The sequence below is a fragment of the Schistocerca americana genome, chromosome 2 (genome assembly GCF_021461395.2).
Source record: "Schistocerca americana isolate TAMUIC-IGC-003095 chromosome 2, iqSchAmer2.1, whole genome shotgun sequence".
NCBI lineage: Eukaryota > Metazoa > Arthropoda > Insecta > Orthoptera > Acrididae > Schistocerca > Schistocerca americana.
Window position 1 is genome coordinate 878329749 of NC_060120.1, and position 23232 is coordinate 878352980.

A 23232-nucleotide genomic window follows, 5' to 3' on the forward strand; every position below is an offset into this window, starting at 1 on the left:
TAAAGGACTTTGTGCACGAACTGACCGCTCTATTGCGTCTCATAAATGTTCGAAAGAGCTCATTCGGGTGATCTGGGTGTTTCCATGTAAACACATGCCACACCGTTATGGAGCCACCACCTGCTTACCTAATGTCTTATTGACAAGAATGGTTGAAATGGCCCTGAGCACTATGGGACCTAACTGCTGAGGTCATCAGTCCCCTAGAACATAGAACTACTTAAACCTAACCAACCTAAGGACATCGCACACATCCATACCCGAGGCAGGATTCGAACCTGCGACCGCAGCGGTCGCGCGGTTCCAGACTGTAGCGTCTAGAACCGCTCGGCCACTCCGGCCGGCCCTTATAGACAAGCTGGGTCCATGGCTTCGTCGGGTCTGCGCCACATTCGAACTCTACCACCAACTCTTACCAGCTGACATCGAGTCCCATGTGACTAGGCCAAGGTTCTCCAGTTGCGCAGGGATAACCCATATAGTCAAAAGCACAGGAGAGGGCGTTCAGGCGATGTCGTGCTGTTAGAAAGGGCACTCGCGTCGGTCGTCTGCTGCCATAGGGCATAGCTCATTAAAGCGAAGTTTTACCACACTCTCCTAAAGGATACGTCCGTCCCACATTGATTTCTGCAGTATTTCAAGCAGTGTTACTTGTCTATTAGCACGCAAACGCCGCTGCTCTCAGTCATTAAGCGAAGGCCGTCGGCCACTGCGTTGTCTGCGATGAGAGGTAAAGACGGAACTTTGATATTCTAGGCACACCATTTGTAATGTCTCTTGCAGCGGTCTCTCCGCGATATTTTCAGAAATTTTATTAATTATATAACTCAGTACATATCTCGAAATATCTCTTCTTATCTTACCGATTCCTAAACTTTAATATACGATGATTATCAATGCAAAGTAGTTTCAAGCCCTATTATTCCTTGGAGCGTCCATTTACTCCATGGAATAGCTTCTCTGCTATCTATGTTTTCTCTTATGGAAAGAATGAAGGAGATCTTGCCGATTAGGCGTGAAAGGAGGAGGATGTATATGTATGTATTGTTGAGCTAGTCTCCATCTTGATGAGATTATGTATGAGAAGGAATTTAATACATGAACTAAACTAAAGTAAGTGTGTTCTCGTATTATTTTACTGATCATTATTGACAGTGTCTGCTTACTACGCTGTGTTGCACGGAATCCGTGGGGAACGTCTGATTTACACTGGACGAACCAGCCGTTTTGTATGCTCAAGATATCCAGTTTATTAATTCAAATAAATAGGCTAACACGGTCTTACCCGCAGATCTCCGGTCTTCACCATATGATCACCGACAGTTAATAATTATTACAAATGTTTTCAGGAGATCGACTGACAATTTTCGTCGCACCGAGACTTCGAAATTGCTTCACTGCCTCATGGAATTTAAGTTAAGCTCAATTTAATCAGAATAGAACAGTATTGAACTGTGTGAATGTGATAAGCCTGTTTTGTGAATGAAAATTCCCTCAATATAAGCATGTTTTTACTATCCCGATCAGTGAAGCTAAATCAGGCCGGTGTGAGAGAGGATTTTTTAAATTTTAGATCCCACAAAAAAAAATATTTAACCTTGACAGTTTGAATCTCGGAATACTGAATTCCCATGAAATCTCCGAAATGTTATGTCCAATGAGTCTAGCTCCAACTACTATACCGCGTTCAAAGCCTGTTAATTCCCGTTGTGCGGGCATAATCGCGTTTGAAAGCTTTTCACGTGAATCACCTGGGTGCACATGATAACTCGGCCACTGCACTGCCCTTGCGCATGCGATATTACCACTATCTCTGTATGTGCATATCGCTGTCCCAAGAAGTCTGTCACTTCAGAGTACGATGGCATGCACAGACGGACACACAATGAGGGAATTTTAAAGCCTTTAAAATCAATTATATTAGTTAAATTTTGCCTAAATGAAACTTTATGTCGAATAAAGACACCGGTAGGAGAACAGGAACGACAGGTTTATGTGAAGACCGTAACATGCATCTGAAGTCAATCGCTTGCGAAATATAAAATCACAGCGCAGATTGTATTTGTGAGTTTATTAATTTCAATTCATAATCCCAATGGGATATTTTAGTGTCTGCGAACTTGTTCCAGGACTTTAACGCGCAGCACCATCTGTTAGTGGCGAAAGGAACTGTTTGCATAAAAGAGTCATTTCGGCCTGAACAGATTGTTATTAGCGGATAATAATCTTTGAGTACTGAATTATTTAAATCGTTGAACTATAATGAAAAACAGTATATGCTTTAAAAAGGAACCAAGTGAGTAAAACATTTCTTGGCCTTGTACACTAGTTAGGCAGAGACTTTCTTCATTGTAAAAGCTCTGACAGTAGTAATCTTGGCACTTCGTTCGTCGTGGTAAGAAGTCTGCTCTGTGTGTAACTGCGAGCATTCTGTGACGATCGATGAAATGCATATGGAGGCATACTTATAGAGTTGCTATATAAGGAGATATTAATAGAAGAGGCATGCCATTATGTAATATTTAACGTTACGTAGTAGTAAAGACAACATGGAGTGATATGGAAGTAATTTATCAGCCAATTAACATCGGCGTCACAACAAGAATCCAGCTAAGTGATGTTCACTTGTAAAGTGCAGTCTGTCAGAGACAGGTTGCATTCACGTTTTTAAACTGTCAAATTAAAGTCAATGAAGGCAACTGATTCCCTTTATTAACAAAATTGTTACCTCAAATCTTACACTGCTTGGTCTTTCAGCCACAACGATAGAATGTAAAATATTTTCACAACCCTGCACTACAAAAAATTTTGGCACTCGAGTACAGAGATTCACTATGAACGTGTTGTTTCCTCCATTCTTTGGCAGATACACTGAATTATCAATAGTTACACTGATTACAGTATTTTAATGATTACACATGATGGTGTGAATGACTATTGTAGTTATTCCGTTTCTAAATTATTATGTGATACAGTGATGCAACTTAACTCGTCTTTATCAGCTGCATGACGATCTTCAAACTGTCACAATTCTTTTGTTTCATTTGAATTAGAAATTCCAAGTTGTTGTTGTTGTCTTCAGTCCAGAGACTGGTTTAATGCAGCTCTCTATTTTACTTTATCCCGTGCAAGCTTCTTCATCTCCAAGTAACTACTGCACCCTAAATCAGTCTGAATCTGCTTAGTGTATTCATATCTTGCTCCCCCTCTACGATTTTTGCCCTCCACACTGTCCTCCAATAATAAGTTTGTGATCGTTCGATGCTTCAGAACATGTCCTAACAACCGATCCCTTCTCCTAGTCAAGTTGTGTCACAAACTCCTCTTCTCCCTAATTCTATTGATTACCTCCTCATTAGTTATGTGATCTACCCATCTAATCTTCAGCATTCTTCCGTAGCACCACATTTCGAAAGGTTCTATTCTCTTCTTGTCTAAACTATTTATCGTCCATGTTTCACTTCCATACATGGCTACACTCCATACAAATACTTTCAGAGACGAATTCCTCACACTTAAATCAATACTCGATGTTAACAAATTTCTCTTCTTCAGAAACGCATTCCTTGCCATTGCCAGTCTACATTTTATATCCTCTGTTCTTCGACCATCATCAGTTATCCTGCCCCCCCCCCCCCAATAGTAAACCTCATCACTACTTTAAGTATCTCATTTGCTAATCTAATTCTCTCATCATCACCTGATTTAATTCGACTACATTGCATTATCCTCGTTTTCCTTTTGTTGATGTTTATCTTATATTCTCCTTTCTAGACACTGTCCATTCCGTTCAACTGCTCTTCCAAGTCCTTTGCTATCTCTGACAGAATTACAATATCATCTGCAAACCTCAAAGCTTTAATTCTCCTCCATGTATTTTAATTCCTACTACAAACTTTTCTTTTGTTTCCTTTACTGCTTGCTCAATATATAGATTGAATAACATCGGGGATAGGCTGCAACACTGTCTCACTCCCATCCCAACCACTGCTTCCCTTTCATGCACGTCGACTCCTTTAACTGCCATCTGGTTTCTGTACAAATTGTAAATAGCCTTTCGCTCCCTGCATTTTACCCCTGCCACATTCAGAATATGAAAGAGAGTATTCCAGTCAACATTGTCGAACGCTTTCTCTAAGTCTACAAATGTTAGAAACGTAGGTTTGCCTTTCCCTAATCTATCTTCTAAGATAAGTCGTAGTGTCAGTATTGCCTCGCGTGTTCCAACATTTGTACGGAATCCAAACTGAACTTCCCCGAGGTCAGCTTTTATAGGTTTTCCATTCGTTTCTAAAGAATTCGTGTTAGTATTTTGCAGCCGTGACTTATTAAGCTGATGGTTCGGTAATTTTCACACCTGTCAACACCTGCATTCTTTGGGACTGGAATAATTATATTATCCTTGTGAAGTCTGAGGGCATTTCGCCTGTCTCATACATCTTGCTCACCAGATGGTAGAGTTTTGTCACCACTGGCTCTCAGAAGGCTATCAGAAGTTCTAATGGAATGTTGTCTACTCCCGGGGCCTTGTTTCGACTTTGGTCTTTCAGTGCTCTGTAAAATGCTTCACGCAGTATCTTATCTCACACTTTATCTTCATCTACGTCCTCTTCCATTTCCATAATATTGCCTTCAAGTACATCGCATTTGTATAGTCCCTGTATATACTACTTCCTCCTCTCTGCTTTTCCTTGTTTGCTTAGAACTGGTTCTCCATCTGAGCTCTTGATACTCATACAAGTGGTTCTCTTTCCTCCAAAAGTCTCGTTAATTTTATTGTAGGCAGTATCTATCTTACCCCTTGTGATATATGCCTCTGCATCTTTACATTTGTCCTCTAGCCATCCCTGCTTAGCTATTTTGCACTTCCAGTCGATCTCATTTTAGAGACGTTTGTATTCCTTTTCGCCTGCTTCATTTACTGCATTTTTATATTTTCTCCTTTCATCAATTCAATATTTCTTCTGGTACACAAGGATTTCTACCAGCCCTATATTTTTACGTACGTGTACGTCTACTACCTTGACAATTTTAACTCTAAAAGCTATTCATTCTTCTTCCACTGCATTTCTTTCCCTAATACTCTCTCAGAAACTCTCTTCAACATCTGATTCTTTCGGTGTATCCAGGTCCCATCTCCATAAATTCCCACCTTTTTGCAGTTTCTTCAATTTTAATCTACAATTCATAACCAATAGATTGTAGTTAGAGTCCACATCTACTACTGGAAATATTTTACAATTTAAAATCTGGTACCTAAATCTGTCTTACCATTATATAATCGATCTGAAACCTTCCAGTTTCTCCAGGCCTTTTGCACGTATACAACCTTCTTTCATGACTCTTAAACCAAGTGTTAGCTATGATTAAGTTATGTTCTATGTAAAATTCTACCAGGCGGCTTTCTCTTTCATTCCTTACCCCAAGTCTGTATTGGCCTAATACTTTTCCTTATTTTCCTTTGCCTACTATCGAATTCCAGTCCGCATGACTATTAAATTTCGACTCCCTTAACCATCTGAATAATTTCTCTTATCACATCATACGTTTCTTCAGTCCCTTCACCATCTGCGGAGCTAGTTTGCATATAAAATTGTACTGCTGTGGTAGGCATGGGCCTCGTGTCTGTACTGGCTACAACAATGCGTTCACTATGCTGTTCGTAGTAGCTTATGCGCACTCCTATTTTTTACTCATTATTAGACCTACTACTGCATTACCCCAATTTGATTTTCTATTTATAACACGGTTCCGCCGGCCACCGAACTTCATCAATTCACACTACATCTAACTTTAACCTATTAATTTCTCTTTTTAAATTTTCTAACCTACGTGTCCGATTAAACGATCTGACATTCCACGCTCCGATCCGTAGAACGCCAGTTCTCTTTCTCCTGATAACGACGTCCTCCTGAGTAGTCCACGCCTTGAGATCCGAATGAGGGACTATTTTACCTCCGGAATATTTCACCGGAGAAGACGCCATCGTCATATAACCATACACTAAAGCTGCACGCACCCGGCAAAAATGACGGCTGTAGTTTCCCCTTGCTTTCAGCAGTTCGCAGTGCCAGCGCAGCAAGACCGTTTTCGCTAATGTTACAAGGCCAGATCAGTCAGTTATCCAGACTGTTGCCCCTGCAAATGGTGAAAAGGCTGCTGGCCTCTTCAGGAACGACATGCTTGTCTGGCCTCTCAACAAATACCCCTCCGTTGTGGTTGATCCTACGGTACGGTTATCTGTGTCTCTGAGGTACGCAAGCCTCCCTACCAACGGCGAGGCCCATGGTGTATGAATGGTCCACGGTCCATGGTACGTGAATAAAAATGGGGAACATTATTACTCGCCCACCGAAGTTTCGCTGTACAGCGATGGCTGGCCCGATGTCCTCACGGTCAAATAATTAACGTCCCTTATGGTTCGGGGCGTGCTGAAAAGTAAGGCCTTCGAATTTTAATGTGAAAACTCATAAATATTGTAAAGTAAAACAAAGGTAACTAGTATACTACATATTTTTTCTTTGTGACTACGTATTTGCAGCCCTCTGTCGTTAGAGGACTGGGAATTGTAGCGTATAACATGACGATGTGTACCGTAACTAAGACAACGCGCCATAAACAGCGTGATGTAACGGAGTTTCAAGCTCCAAGAGTTCGCCCACACGTGGAGCACCGCCTCTTTCAGCATCACAGTGCCCTGCCACCCACGAGCCCTGCGAGATCTGCAACAATCGGGCGCCTTGAGTTCATTGTCTTCAATCTACACAGTACCGACTTGTCCCCAATCGATTTTATCTGTTCCCATAGCTTAAAGAACACCTTCCAGCCTAAAGAACATCTTAGAGAACTTCACTATGATATTGATGAAGCGCTTCAAGCAGAGATAAAATTTGGTTTTCGTCAGCAAAGTCAAACATTCTACATAGATGGTATTAAAAACCTGGCCTCTCTGTTCATGATCGTCGCCGGGACGACTATTTGGGAAATAGATCTGTAGACGTGAAGAATAAAGCTGCACAATGAGAGTAACGTTTTTTATTTTAAAATCTTTTAATGTTTACGTGTAAAAAATTCGGAGACATTACTTTTCAGCACGACCTCATAAATCGTGACGGACGAGTTATAACTGGACTGAGACAAGGAGACGCCGTTTCACATACTTTAATAACCTTGCCTTAGAGAAAATACACCGAGAAATTACTGAAACTAATCCACAACGGTTGCAGGTGCCGGAGGTGACTGTTAGTAGACTTGCCTTAGCAGATGAGTAGAATTAATAAGTAGTTCAAAACGGAAATAACCCTTAACGTCCCAGATGCTGTCTCACAGACAGTTACCGTTTATTCTTTCTCTGTTGCGAATGCATACGGGTTGGGGTGGGAGATTACAGCGTTGTCTAGTGTTGTATCCCGAAACTCTTCCGTTGAAGGTAACCACTTTAACGTGCCGTGGACAGAAACTATTACTTACACTCCCGCGCTAGCGGTCTCTGATAACGCGCTTTGGAGTTTGCGTTATGGATTCAGTAGCCAGTTCTTCGTCTACTGTTCGATTTACAGACTCTGCCTTTGAAGACACAGTTTGAATATTGTTTGATGACAGTTTAGGAAGTGATGTTGAGGCAGATAGTGACAAAGAAATTGAAACTGAACGTAGTGAGAAACGTACAGTGTGAAAGCGAAGACGAATCTCTTTTATTACCTGTGAATTCCTTGACTGAAACCAGTGATCGAATTAATAGAAAAAGGGAGCGTAGTGAGTAAGTCCTCACCTAAAGATTCTGATAGAAATGTATTTGGTCGAAACCAATGTCGCTGGTCGGAGAAGCCTCGTCTCAAGCGACTTCTCGATCTCGAGTTCAGCAGCGTAAAATCATTTGTTTACCAACAGTATGACCAACAGTCTAGTGGGTAATAATTCAGATTCTCTTGCTTGTTGGCTTATGACTGACGTAGTCTTGAGTATCGCACTAAATGGAATAATGTAAAAATAAACAAGGAAAAGACTGCAAACGATCGAAATGTTTGGTATAAAGCTGATTTATATGAACCAAAATGATTTTCCCGTTTACTTTTTTATTCACCTGTGTTTGTCCTTCACAACTCCTACACAGACAGTACTCAAGTCAGTCAAATGGTTCAAATGGCTCTGAGCACTATGGGACTTAAAGTCTATGGTAATCAGTCCCCTAGAACTTAGAACTACTTAAACCTAACTAACCTAAGGACAGCACACAACACCCAGTCATCACGAGGCAGGGAAAATCCCTGACCTCGCCGGGAATCGAACCCGGGTCTGGGAAGCGAGAACGCTACCGCACGACCACGAGCTGCGGACTCAAGTCAGTCGCTTTAATATTTTCAATATGTAGGCTTGTGACATCACAGATGGAAACACGAGTGAACAAGTCCATCATATCCAGTGAACTTCGTGCATCCATTCGCCGTGTGTTGGGTGTAACAGGAACTACTTGAGAAATGGAAAACTTGCACCACCTGAGACCCAAAAAAAAGAGGAAGACGCCTTATGTTTGCATTGTTGCACGAAGTCAATTTGCCTTGAAGGCTCTAATAAAACCTGCAGCGACTGTAAAGAAAATTTTTGAAAAGGAAACTAGAAACCAAACAAGTACTTGCTAAATTTTTATTTTTTGGATGTTTATGGGAATTTCTGCTATTCTAGTTGTTGTTATATGTTAGTTAACAATAAAAGTATAGACGACAGTAAAATTTTGAGTGCAGGGTATTAGAGGTTTTGTAGCATTGACATAATCTTGAAATGTTACGTTCATTTTGCGCAGTTGACTATTTCAATGCTTTTTTCCGAAAAGTAATCTTCAAAATGTATTTCAGGAGGACATGGCTAGGATCAACCTCATCAGCAAATGCATGAACTGAGCATTCGACAGAAGAAAGTTGAAGAGGCTCGTAGAGAAAGGGTATTGTCGATAGGCCCCATGCCTTACGTTAAGGCGAAGAAAAGTAAAATTGTACCTACAGCTATTTCTGGAGAAATCTCAAAATCATTTACTTATGTGGTGCGTAACTAATATGAATAATTACCTAGATTTTTGGGTGGTCATTGTGTTTACATGACACTTTTTTTTGTACACAGCGCTGCCACCTCTGTCATAAGGTCTAGCATTGTTTTGTTTCGATAATGTCACGGAGACTTCGACGATAGGACGTAGTCACTGACCTTACCATGTCAGAAACGCCTGATATCGAAGTTAGCGGTTATTGGATCCTGAGGTGATCGTGTTGTGGCATACCATACCATCTCCTAAGGTTCTGAGACATCATGACTTTGGCGAATGCAAAGAGACACCGTTCGTTTTTCTAGGAATATCCACACAAAAGTCCAACCGCAGCCGAGAGAGGCCTTGCTGATAGTCTGTGATGGTCCAGCCGGCGTTGCACTGTCCGATTCTTTCTGAAAACTGTCCCACGTTTTCTTTCGAATGCAACACTAATCCCTTGCCTATCTGTCGCTGCTTGTATACCCTCATCAAAGTAGCATATACGTTGCACAAACACCCTAAAATAAATAAACTACTGATACAGTGCCCTGTAAATAAACTACTAATACACTGCACTTCCCCTACGCACTGCTCACTAAACATTACGTGCTAATACACTTTGCAACGGAATGGTAGGATAAGTAACGAAACCTGTAATTGCACCCAATTGCGACGCGTAAGTATGCACAAACTTCCTCTGTACTGCTAAAGCGAGGAGCCCTGCGACATCACCCTCAGGCTCAACGAAGCTTCAAAGGTTGATTAATGATGTCACACTGACACCAAATTTCACCACAAGTTAGCCCAACACCACTGTGGACATGTCAGATAACGGGTAGGTCGTGACACCCCCTCTCACCCACATTTCACTCCTACTTTTGACGCCCCTGCGACGTTATTATGAGGCCTCTGCAAGGAAGGTCATAGCCGCAACGCCCAACGCTCAAAACCACGGTGTTTTCTTGTGAGTGGACGAGAAAATATTCCAGACAAACTGCCGCTAAGAATCGGAACGGAAGGAATTTATGGAGTGGCCTAGAGAATGTCAACGAATCCACCTATCTCCTTGTAACATTGATTCCCACGCGTTTCTTGGTCTGAAAAAAGCAACGACAGCAGTGAGCAAGATGATGATTTAATTGGCAATATTTGACACTGCTGACGCCCTTGTTTCGGCCCTTCTCCAAGGGCAGCAACCCCATTGAACATGATCACAGCCCGTTGGAATGCAACGCGACCGAAATTTGTGTTCTCTTGTACATTCTGGAGCCTCTAGAGACATACAAGATCATTCGACGAAATGTGAATGGGCTCCGGAGAATCAAATAGTGCTTATCCTTCTTCAAACCTCTTGTTTTTTGACGTCCTGTGGCGAGGTCATGGAATGGTGCGACATTGAGATGTGGGTGAATGCAACGTCCAAGGTACCCTGTTCGGCAAAATCCTCGGTGACACCAGCCCAAATTTATTGATAATTCTATAAATGTGCCGTTACAGAGAAAAACTGTGATGTAACCATCAGATCCTGCAGGCAAGCAACCACTTGATATTCCCGTGATTCCAGTTGCAAGCCCGGAACCGGCTTGGACTACTTTACGGGTTATGTCTCTGCATGACCATTTTTAAAATTCTCAGCAAAGAAGGACTAGTCCCACAGAGGCTTTTGCCGAACTGGTGGTGAGGCCGGGAGTCTTAGGGAGACTCTTTTCGGTTTTATTCACTCATCTGTCAGTGTCACACACTTCCGTGACAACGGCACAGAAAGACGCAAAGCAGGAGGGGTGGAAAAGCAAAAACATTCTTTGCTGTTTTGGATCACATTCGGATTCCTTCAAAATGTTATGAACGATCCGTGATGGTCGCAACCTGTACATGAGGGCAAATACTGCGTTCACGCCTGCGCTCCGAAGAGGTGCGGTCACGTTTGAAGGTTATGTAGCACCAGTGTCCTTAGAGGAGGTTTCAAACGTACGACTGTGTCACCAGTGTTTCAGTTTCATTGACGCCCTCTGTGTCGCTCCCTATGGCCTTTTCGTGCCGAATATGAGTGGCCGTGTTTCTCGAATGTTTTCCTCGGCCACTCGTAATAAAACAGCCTGATTTCAAGGCAGGGCGGCGTCGTGGTTCTGACCTCCTTATGGACGTTGTGATTCTGACCTCTATCACAGGGGCATCAAAAGAAGGGGTGAAATGTGGGTAAGATGGGCTGTAACGACCTTCCCATTGTGTGACACTTTCATTGTGACGATGGACAGAACTGTGGTGAAATTTGGTGCCTTTACTTCCCATGCCTCGATACCTTGTTATTTGTAGCGTCTACCCCTACGGTGACGTCACTGCACACCACGCTCTTGCACCATTAAAAGGGAAGGATGTACATACCTTTGAACCAAATTTAAAACTCGTGTGTCACAACGCATGGCGATTATTGGGTTCCAGAAAAATGATCCTTCAATTCTGTTGAGCAGTGTGGGTACCATAAGAACATTTGCAGCTAATGTAGCTACTTTAAGAGCAACGCTAATGGTCAAAGATTTAGATACTTTATAGGATCATAGTAAAGTTACATCACAATCAGTCCAGATATATCTTAACAATTTGATAGCAAAAACACCGGACCAACGTTTAGTCACACCCCAGGAAGTATCACGCTAATACCGTGTAACGCTGTCTCTGGCCTTCAGCGTCAACTCGGATAAGAACAGATTCACAAGTTTCTCCAATTATGTTCAGATGAAGCCACTCATCAGTGAGTGGATCCCGTAGAGTAAACTGTATTGCTTGATTATATGTAAGCTGTTACAAGACAGTACCTCGAGAGATTCTGTAGGGTGTCGGGGGGAACAAACTGAGTATAGGAACTCGTGTCAGAGAAGTCATCCAACGACGCTACAGAACGTCGAAGTTATATGCTCACATCTTCACCGCAAACGTAACTTTGCACACTGACTGACAGCCGATGAAATGTCCCACAACGTTGTTTGTTATTCAGTGATTCCGCGTAATTGTCATGATCGCCAGTGCGGAAGATGAAGCTAGTTGCAGCGTAGAAAGGCCTTTCCCATATGAATGTGATGATCTGTTGCTTCAGAGATGGGTTTCCATCCACAGTTTATTTGTCTCCCATGTACCGGAAAACACTGGAGATTTTCGAGGGTTTCAAGAGAAAAAAGAACTGTGGATGGAATCCTGTGGCCGTCATCCACCGAGACAAGTGGGTATCTCATTCACATGAGATGTGGCCTGACCATGTGGCGCCTAGATCCATCTGCTCCACTGGCGATGTGGAATTTAATGGGGACCAACAAATAGCATTGCGAGACGTTACGCCCATGGTCCGTCAGCGAACAAAGTCACGTTTGCTGATGAACGGGTGACCTAGTGGCAGGCAACTCCTCGAATTTTGGTGGGAACGTTTTGTGACACCTTGCACATTCTACGTTTCCAATTCTTCTTATTAGTCCTAGACATTTTCTACTGAGTTAAGTAGTTCAATTCAGCTGGTGAGTACCTGAGTCTTCGCCAAACCAGGAATGTATGCGTACTGCCCTTTGAACACGCCGTAGTCACTTTGGAAGAAGGGAGATCCCACAGTATAGTCACGAATGTGGAAGGAAGATCACCGAGAAGGTAGAAATAAACATCGAGGTTAATGTTTATCGTAACCTGAATGAGTGAGCCAAGTCATGATACGGAAAACATCAAAGTACCATCTCCTGCTTGTACCATACCGTCATCACACACCGACCTCAATGAACCGCTGGTGCACTCAGCGCCTTGTACCATTTGAAAACAGATAAAATCTTGAATCGTCCTCCCACATTAAACCCCTCTTGTCAGCTACTGTTCAGTTTTTGAGTTGTTTAGCCCATTAAAGAAGTGTAGCTTTCAATTTCACAGGAAAAATAATAGTCATTTCAGAACGCACATACAAATGAATCGTTAAGCCTTCAGAGACGGCGCAGCGATCGCGTCGCTTGCTCAGCCACGTGCGTTCTTCCTCCTTCTGAGCATAAGGTAATAGCAGTTAGTCAGACATTCACGTTTCAATCAGACATTGCACGTAAAAGTAGGTAAAACTAAGGACCTTACACAGTAGCTAAAACGGGTCCTTTTTGGCCATGCCCATGACTGTACGGTGTGCTAACTTGGTGTGTGTTGTTAGTCTTTCGTGGCGGACTCTTCAAGCAGTGGTGTAACACAAGTGGCCACCAACCGCGACGTCAGAAGTGTGGTCGGAAAATTATCCTGACCGAGAAGGACCGTGTAACACTTGTTTTTAACCTATGTAGTATCTGTATCGACATTTGTGTATCAGTTTGTAGTGTTGTTTATTTAGACTGTTGTTTCCATCATGAAAATTCTTTGGCTACGTATACACATTTCAGTTACGTGAACTTTTGAATGATGTTGTTTAAAATGTGCTTGTGAATTTAAGTAACTACTGTAACGATTGTTATCTAATGAACTATAAAAGACTTGGTCCATAGTTAGGAAAGGTAGGATTGAATGTAAAAGATGTGGAGAAGCCCTGTAGCTACGGAAGCAGCCTGGCGGATGGAGAAGGTGTGGTTGGCGCGCAAGTGGCAACCCGTCCTTTGTGACGGGTAAGGAGTGAGGCCTGAGAAGTGCTGTGGTTAACACCTCGCTAGCAGTTGAGGATCATTGTGGCTCGCATTCCTGGAGTTTTGAGGCCAGAAGAGCTTAAGGGCAGTGTTTATGGGCCTCGGATGCTGCATTTGGTGATGCCATTATCATGGCATGGTTTCTGGACCTATAAATATGGTTCCGACGCGAAGAAGATATGTAATAGGGCGAGGCCAACACTACTGGCATGACTGCATCGCCACCAGGTTAACAGCCACTGCAAATTACGCCACTAGCGCCACCAGCCTTCCGGTAAATTGTTTATACTTGGCGCTCTGTAAATGGATCAGGTATTTTTGAAATTTTTGAATTAGCCCAAATCACAAACCTGCGCAGAAATCCTATCCTAGTGAATTTAATTCCGAATGTCCTAATTTAGTATGAGGAAGTGGTTGAAATTGAATTTAATGTTATGTTGTCATTTTCACAGCCAATTATATTTCTGAGTATGTCTAAAGACTGCTGATCAAAGCACATTTGATGTTTAAAGAGCTACACTTTACTTAATTAATAACACTGTTGTAGCTTTGTTAATGAGCATGGTTCTTCAAACCATGGAAGTTGAAGGGTCCTCGTGTACTAGGCTAGTTAGTTAATCAAGCAATGCAAAGGCTCCTTCAGAGCCAATGTAGTTAGATTTGCATTCTCTTTAGTTGCTGCAAACCGTGTTTAACAAAGAACTATATGCTGTGTTACCTATTCTAATGCAAATTGGTTAATGCACAGGTACGGAGACCCTGTACTAAGAAATGAAGTGATAGATTATTATCATTAGCAAACGCCTTGATTTAAATTCAGAATCATTTCAAGCTTTTCCCTGTTCAGTATTGGTGCTAGTTTCATGAGTGTCGGTAACTGGTTTCACAAGCTGTTACACCTAGATTTGCATTCTCTTTAGTTGCTGCAAACCGTGTTTAACAAAGAACTAAATACTGTGTTGTTGAGAGGCACATGTTACTGTTTACTATCTCATTGGCCATCTGTTTGTTAGTAGCACATTTATGTGCAGGGTTACGTTACCGTGTTGTAGTATGAACAGATATAAGGAAAGAATTTAGTGTGTGTGTCAAGGAAAGTTGGGTTAGCCTCAGGACTGCCTTCTCCTTTATCATTTTGCTTGACCCAAGAATGCCTAATTAGGCTGGCGACCGGTTTTAGTGTGTAGTGTTATAACTTGCTTTTGTGCTGGGAGAACGTCTGTTCCTGACCCACCTGTTTACTGTTGTTTATACCCTGTTGGAGTGTTTCGGAAACGAATCCCAGTTTGATTGTTCCGTTTCCATTAGGTTACCTCACGGTCACAACTTTCAAAAATTCCTCGCAGAGGTATAACGTTAGCACCGAATGCCGTTTTAAGGTGGCCGGTGGTACCGTTACAACCGGAGACGCGTTTCACGCATTGTGAATGAAAACCGCCTCCAAACGCGACAGGAATTGCAGCAGGCAGTGAATGTAAGACTGTCAGAAACTGTTAGCGAGAGGATATTGCGACGGGAAGTGCATGCAATGAGCATTCTGAGTCGGTCACCTCGTCAGAGGCCGTCGGTGACACAGGCACATAAAGACGACTTACAGGAAAGATCAGCGAGGTATAAGAATATGACACTTAGTCCCCCACCATATCACATGACGACTGGCCTGCAAAATCATCTGACTAGAAACCCCGTAGGAAATCTGTGTGACATGTTGGAACAGTGGTTAAAACGCCGACATAGGAATCTCCCCACCCCCGTAATTTTGTGGACTTGCGTGATCAAATTATCAGCGGCTATGAAGTCCACGGGAGGAATTACACAGTATTAGATGATTCTTGTAATGATTTCTCTAGGGGAGACCAATTTTTAGTCCGTTGAGCTTATTGTAATAGGTTCTTCCATGGTTTCTTTGTAGGATAACATCACAATTATAAATGAGAAGAACAATGTTACTCTTTTTCTACAGTATTTTCATTCATAATTACGTATAGCTTTATGTGGCACAGTAAGCAATGTCCTATTGCAAGGTATCTGAATACATGCGTTGTGTGCAAGTTTCTTTCGCATGGTCCTCTCGGAAAGTGGTTGGAATTGTTCTACAATTACTGAAACTGGAAATTACTGTCAGGTTTGAAACTGACTGTTATTGACGGGGCCTGACACTCGCCTCCGATTACGGTAGGTTAAGTCCTTTTTATGACCACCATTCTTAAGCCGTGTCGTATGGTACTCCGTTAAACCATTACGTTGAGCAGTGCTCGTACACACACGAATTGGGCAACCTCCTTCGTGGCGTGGTCACGGACACGTTAAAAAAGTAAAGCCCTTCCTGCCAGTCTGTCATGTCCCCTCGTTGACACATCTTTCTGCGCTAATGCCACACAACCGACTTCCCCTACATCATTGTTATGACTTCATGCCCTAAACTGCATGGGATCGTCACATGTTCTCGTGGCACTGTTTCTAACTCTTCTGCTGAGCTACAAAGGGATCATTGGGCGTTTTAAACCTAGTGACTCATATTTTGTCCAGTGGCTTAGTTTGGAAAGCAGAGTGTTTAAATCATACGAGATGGGTGAAGACGAAAATACATTTGAAAAAAAAGTCGGTTTCAAAGCAAATCTACGAGGACGTACTGAGAAGTAATGTCTCCGAATTTTTGTGTGAAAACTCATAAGGTTTTTTAAAATAAAGCAAACTTTATTAACATGCTACATATTTATTTTTCATGTCTACATTTTTATATCTCAACATAGCCTCTGTCGAACACAGAAGCCTGCAAGTAAATCGGCAAGAAGAATAAAGATCTCGGATGTTAATAATGTTTGTTATATTTAAGGAGTGTTAAGAGTTCTCACATAAGAAATTCTCAAGCCTTAGTTTTCAACACTCCCCAGTAAACCGTGGTGAAAATCGTCATGGGATACCTCTTAATATCGTTTGGGAACTCTTTCTGCCACGCGTACTGCGGCAGCTAGCCTTAGCATGGACTCAACAAGTCGATGGACTTACTTTCCATAAACACTGAGCCATGCTGCCTCTATAGCCGTCGATGATTGCGAAAGTGTTGGCGATACAGGATTTTGTGCACGAACTGACCTCTCCATTATGTTCTATAAATGATCATTGAGACTTATGTCGAACGATCGGGCTGGCCAAATAATTCGCTCGAATTGTTCAGAATGTGTTCCGACCATAAAAAGCCCCAAATGGTCACCAAGCAGCCGAACATATTCGGAGGTCACAGTCCATTCCATGTAAACGCAGCCCACAATATTATACCATTATGGAGTCACCACCAGCTTGCACAGCGTCTTGTGGCCAACTTGAGGCCATGGCTTCGTGGGGTCTGCGCCACATTCGAATCCCAACATCAACTCTCACCAACTGCAGTCGGGACTCACCTGACCAAGCCACGGTTTTCGAGTCGTCTAGCGGACAACCGATATGTTCACGAGTTCAGGAGAGGCACTGAAGGAGATGCCGTGCTGTTAGCAAAGGCACTTTCATCGGTCGTCTGCTGCCACAGCAAATTAATGACAGATTTCACCTTATTATCATAACGGATACGTCCGTCGTACGTCTGATATTGATTTCTGTGGTTATTTCGTACAATGTTGCTTGTTTGTTAGCAATTACAAATCTACGCAAACGACGCTGATCTCGGTCATTAAGTGAAGGTCGCCGGCCACCGCGTTGTCCGCGGTGAGAGGTAAAGCCTGAAATTTTGTATTTACAGCACACTCCTAACTCTGTGGATCTTAGAATTCCCTAACGGTTTAACAAATGCAATGTCACGTACGTCTAGCTGTAACCACTATTCCGCGATGGACCTCTGCTAATTCCGGTCATGCGGCCAAAATCTCGCGATATACCTTTTCACATGAATCATCTGAGTACAAATGACAGTTTCGCCAATGCACTGCACTTTTGTACCTTGAATACGATGTACTACCACCATCTGCAAATGTAAACATCGCTATCCCATGACTTTCGTCTCCTCACTGTACTCTACTGGCCATTAAAATTACTACACCACGAAGATAACGTGCTACAGACGCGAAACTTAACCGACAGGAAGAAGATGCTGTGATATGCAAATGATCAGGTTTTCAGACCATTCAAACAAGGTTGACGCAAGTGACGACACCTACAACGTGCTGACATGAGGAAAGTTTCCAACCGATTTCTCATACACAAACAGCAGTTGACCGACGTTGCCTGGTGAAACGTTGTTGTCGTGTCTCGTCTAAGGAGAGAAATGCGTACCATCACGTTTCTGACTTTGATAAAGGACTCATTGTAGGATATCGCGATTGCGGTTTATCGTATTGCGACATTGCTGCTCGCGTTGGTCGAGATCCAATGACTGTTAGCAGAATATGGAATCGGTGGGTTCAGGAGGGTAACATGAAATGCCGTGCTGGATCCCAACGGCCTCGTATCACTAGCAGTCGAGATGACAGGCATCTTATCCGCATGGCTGTAACGGATCGTGCAGCCACGTCTCGATCCCTGAGTCAACAGATGGGGACATTTTCAAGACAACAGAAATCTGCACGGACAGTTCGACGCCGTTTGCAGCAGCATGGACTATCAGCTTGGAGACCATGGCTGCGGTTACCCTTGACACTGCATCAATGACAGGAGCGCCTGCGATGTTGAACTCAACGACGAACTTGGGTGCACGAATGGCAAAACGTCATTTTTCCGGATGAATACAGGTTCTGTTTACAGCATCATGCTGGTCGCATCCGTGTTTGGTGACATCGTGGTGAACGCACATTGGAAGCGTGTATTCGTCATCGCCATACTGGTGTATCACCCGGCGTGACGGTATGGGGTGCCATTTTTACACGTCTCGGTCACCTCTTGTTCGCATTGACGGCACTTTGAAAAGTGGACGTTACATTTCAGATGTGTTACGACCCATGGCTCTACCCTTCATTCGATCCCTGTGAAACCCTACATTTCAGCGGGTTAATGCACGATCGCATGTTGCAGGTCCTATACGGGCCTTTCTGGATACAGAAAATGTTCCACTTCTGTCCTGGCCAGCACATTCTCTAGATCTCTCACCAATTGCAAACGTCTAGTCAGTGGTGGCCGAGCAACTGGCTCGTCACAATACGCCAGTCACTTCTTTCGATGAACCGTGGTATCGTGTTGACGCCTCATGGGCAGCTGTACCTGTACAAGCCATCCAAGCTCTGTTTGACTCAATGCCCAGGCGTATCAAGGCCGTTATTACGGCCAGAGGTGGTTGTTCTGGGTACTGATTTCTCAGGATCTATGCACCCAAATTGCGTGAAAATGTAATCACATATCAGTTCTAGTATAATATATTTGTCCAATGAATACCCGTTTATCATCTGCATTTCTTGTTGGTGTAGCAATTCTAATGGCCAGTAGTGTATAATAATGATGTCGTCTGACACCTCATCACGTCTCTATGAAATTCTAATAAAGACTGAAAGACGTGGGTCATACTTCGTATACACTGCAAATTATTTCTGCCCTTTGCTTTCGGATGGGACTTGCAACTATGGTTACGGTACTAGGCCTAACGGGCATCCTCTTTAGCGTTACTTTTTCCTCAGTTCTGAAACAGCTTAGAAAGTGCGGCCTGAGAGCTCTGTTTCGTGAGCACGGATTATCCTCCAGACAGTCTGCAGAGAGAAACGCATTAGGATTAAGCAACAGGACCAACAGGAATTTCAAAAGTTGCGCTCATCCGCGGTGTGTACGACTGCTTTTGCAGGGGTAACCCGTATTAATGAGACGGTGCTCTGGGCAGGTTTACGACGTCTTGCGCGGCCAGAATCCGCTTTGCGCCCGTGTTACTGGCCGGGCGTACGTGCGGTCTCCCAGGCCGCTTTGCAAAGCCGCCCGGATTACAAGTTCTCATTGTGTGCGCTAGAATAGAGACTTTTTTTTTTGTCGGAAGGGAACGGCTTGCAAAGGACCTCCTGTTATTAAACACCGACCGTTCCCGTTGGCAACATAGCGGGGACTAAATTGGACGAGATGAAATTCACCCTCTGCTTCCTTGTTCTAGCCGACTATAAAGGAAAGTTATAAACCGTTTATACTAATTTTATCACAGCTCACTACATTCCCGAATACAAGTATTCCAGACGTACACAAAGGCATTTGTCTTAAATGTCCTTCATTGATTTTTAAACATACAACATTAAATTTCTACCAACACACATTTATATCCACAAAACCAGGTACCTTTCCTTTTTTTTTGGTGTGAATATAAAGTAACTCGACGAACTTCAAGAGGTTACTCCTGAATGGAAATCGAACAAAAGGTTCATAATAGCTTATCTACTGAAATCGACGGCTAGTCTGCAATACAGTAATTGTTACTCGGTCCATTATAAGTAAAAATATTTTAGAGCATTTGTAGATTTCGAGAAAACTGTCCACAGATTTAGTAGGTTTTTATAGAAGATCCTGTTTAATGAATGTGTTTTGGTTACTATTGAAAAACCGTTTCATGTACACTACTGGCCATTAAAATTCCATTAAAATTGCTACACCACGAAGATGACGTGCTACAGGCGCGAAATTTAATCGACAGATGCTGTCATATGCAAATGATTAGCTTTTCAGAGCATTCACATATGGTTGTCGCCGGTGGCGACACTTAAAACGTGCTGAGATGAGGAAAGCTCCAAACCGATTTCACGAACAGCAGTTGACCGGCGTTGCCTGGTAAAACGTTGTTGTGATGCTACGTGTAAGGAGGAGGAAAGCGTACCATCACGTTTCCGTCTTGAAAAAGGACGGATTTTAGCCTATCGCGATAGCGGTTTACCGCATGGTGACATTGCTGCTCGCGTTGCTCGAGATCCAAGGGCTGTTAGCAGAATATGGAATCGGTGGGTTCAGGAAGGTGGATTCCAACGGCCTCGTATCACTAGCAGTCGAGATGACAGGCATCTTATCCGCATGGCTGAAACGGATCGTGCTGCCACGTCTCGGTCCCTGAGTCAACAGATGGAGACGTTTGCAGGACAACAACCATCTGCACGAACAGTTCGACGACGTTTGCAGCAGCATGGACTATGAGCTCGGAGTCCATGGCTGCGGTTACCCTTGACGCTGCATCACAGATAGAAGCGCCTGCGATGGTGTACTCAACGACGAATCTGGGTGCACGAATGGCAAAACGTCATTTTTTCTCTTTACAGCATCATGTTGGTTGCATCCGTGTTTGGCGACATCGCGGTGAACGCACATTGGAAGCGTGTATTCGTCATCGCGATACTGGCGTATCACCCGCCGTGATGGTATGGGGTGCCATTGTTTACACGTCTCGGTCACCTCTCGTTCGCATTCACGGCACTTTGAACAGTGGACGTTACATTTCAGACGTTTTACGACCCTGCGAAACCCTACATTTCAGCAGGATAATGCGTGACCGCATGTTGCAGGTCCCGTACGGCCCTTTCTGGATACAGAATATGCTCGGCTGCTGCCCTGGCCAGCACATACTCCAGATCTCTCACCAATTGAAAACGTCTGGTGAATGGTGGCCGAGCAACAGGCTCATCACAATACGCCAGTCACTACTCTTGATGAACTGTGGTATCGTGTTGAAGCTGCATGGGTCAGATGTGGTTGTTCTGGGTACAGATTTCTTAGGATCTATGCACCCAAATTGCGTGAAATGTAATCACATGCCAGTTCTAGTATAATATATTTTTCCAATGAATACCCGTTTATCATTTGCATTTCTTCTTGGTGTAGCAATTTTAATGGCCAGTAGTGTAGGTTGCCCTGCGACTGCCACGAATAGGGGACGAACATGACGCTGTAATCATTCATCAGGACTGTTTAACACGTACACATGTAAAGACTGTATCATAAAAATAGATGGTTTCCCCCAAGTGCTACAGCCTACTTCCATTTGAACCGACCTGGTCTCCTTGAACCTTACCCTAATCCCCCCCCCCCCCCTCCCACCCGCCTCACCTTTCCTCCTTAACGCTTCCCACCGTTACCATCCTGACGACTGTTTCATGCCTCACGAATTTTCCAGTCAACTGATTATCTCTTTCAGCCAGGTAAAACCACAAATTTATTTTTCCATCAATCACATTCAGTAACCCGTGTTGAATGGGTAACGTCTTTGATTAGTAATGAAACGTTCTTGGTCCCGGGTTAAAAAGCCTCGACAGCTTAAATTTTGACTAATAATCAGCATTGGCTGCCGAAGACTGCCGACGTATAAAGTCACCCTCACTGTGCCAACGGACTTGTCAAAGAGGGTGGAGCGGCAGACAGAGATTCAAGGCACTCTCTTGTCCTTGGGGTGGGAAACTGCCCCTAAGGGCGCAAGAATCATCAATGATCAACGGCATGCAGGTGTAGAAGGCAATGGAAATCACTGCATTAAAGACACAAACCGTGTATCCCAGGACATGTGGCCTATAATTGAAAAAGTGTCGTTATGATCTCTCCATTGGCAACAGATTCCGGAATAGTCGTCCATTCGGATATCCGGGAAGGGTCTGCCAAGGGGGAGGTGACAACGAGAAAAAGATTGAAAAACGAACGTCAGGATAACGTTCTAGGTGTCGGAGTAGGCCATGTCAGAAGCTTGAACGTGGTAGGGAAGCTAGAAAATCTGTAAAGCGAACGGAGAGGTACAATCTAGATATGGTAGGGGTCAGTGAAGTGAAATGGAAAGAAGACAAGGAGTTCTTCTCAGATGAGTAGAGGTAATATTAACAGCAGCAGAAAATAGTATAACGGGAGTAGGATTCGTGATGAATAGGAAGATAGGGTAGAGAGTTAACTGTGAACAGTTCAGTGATAGGGTTGTTCTTATCAGAATCAATAACAAACCAACACCGACAACTACAGCTTAGGTACAAATTCCGACGTCGTAAGCTGAAAGTGAAGAGAGAGAGAATGTATTAGAAGATATTGAAAGAGAACCCCTTCCCAAAACAACAAGCCTACAAACGACACCTATCAGAAATCAAAATAAAAGATTTTTCAAAAGAACTAGCAAAACAAAATTGGGATGAAGTGTATAAGGAAACCAATATGAATATGAAATCCGCTAAATTCTCTACATTATTTAAATTGAAGTTTGAAAAAGCATTTCCAAAAATGTGAGTGTCAATATCAAGGTCTCACAAAAACAGATGGATAACAGCAGGTATTAAGAAGTCATCCCAAACACTTAAATACCTCAGTTCCAAGGAAAAGAGCCACAATGATCCTGAAATCTTAAATGTCTGTCATAGATACAAAAAGATCTATAGGAAGGTGCTGATTACTGCATGAAACTCATATAATGACAAAATAACTTATAAGGTGTAGAATAAAAGCAAAGTAGTCTGGGATGTTATAAAAAAGGAAATGGGGAGGGGCAAACAAACGCAGAATAACATACTGGTAAGGGACGGAGGATAATATAATAAATGATCCACAACACTTAGCAAACTATTTAAACGAACATATTTCAAGTATTGCAGAGAAGTTTCATCAAAAATTCCCGAAAACAAATATAACTCCTGTAAATAATGTTGCACTAAATACAATGATGTTACTTCCAACTACAGAGAA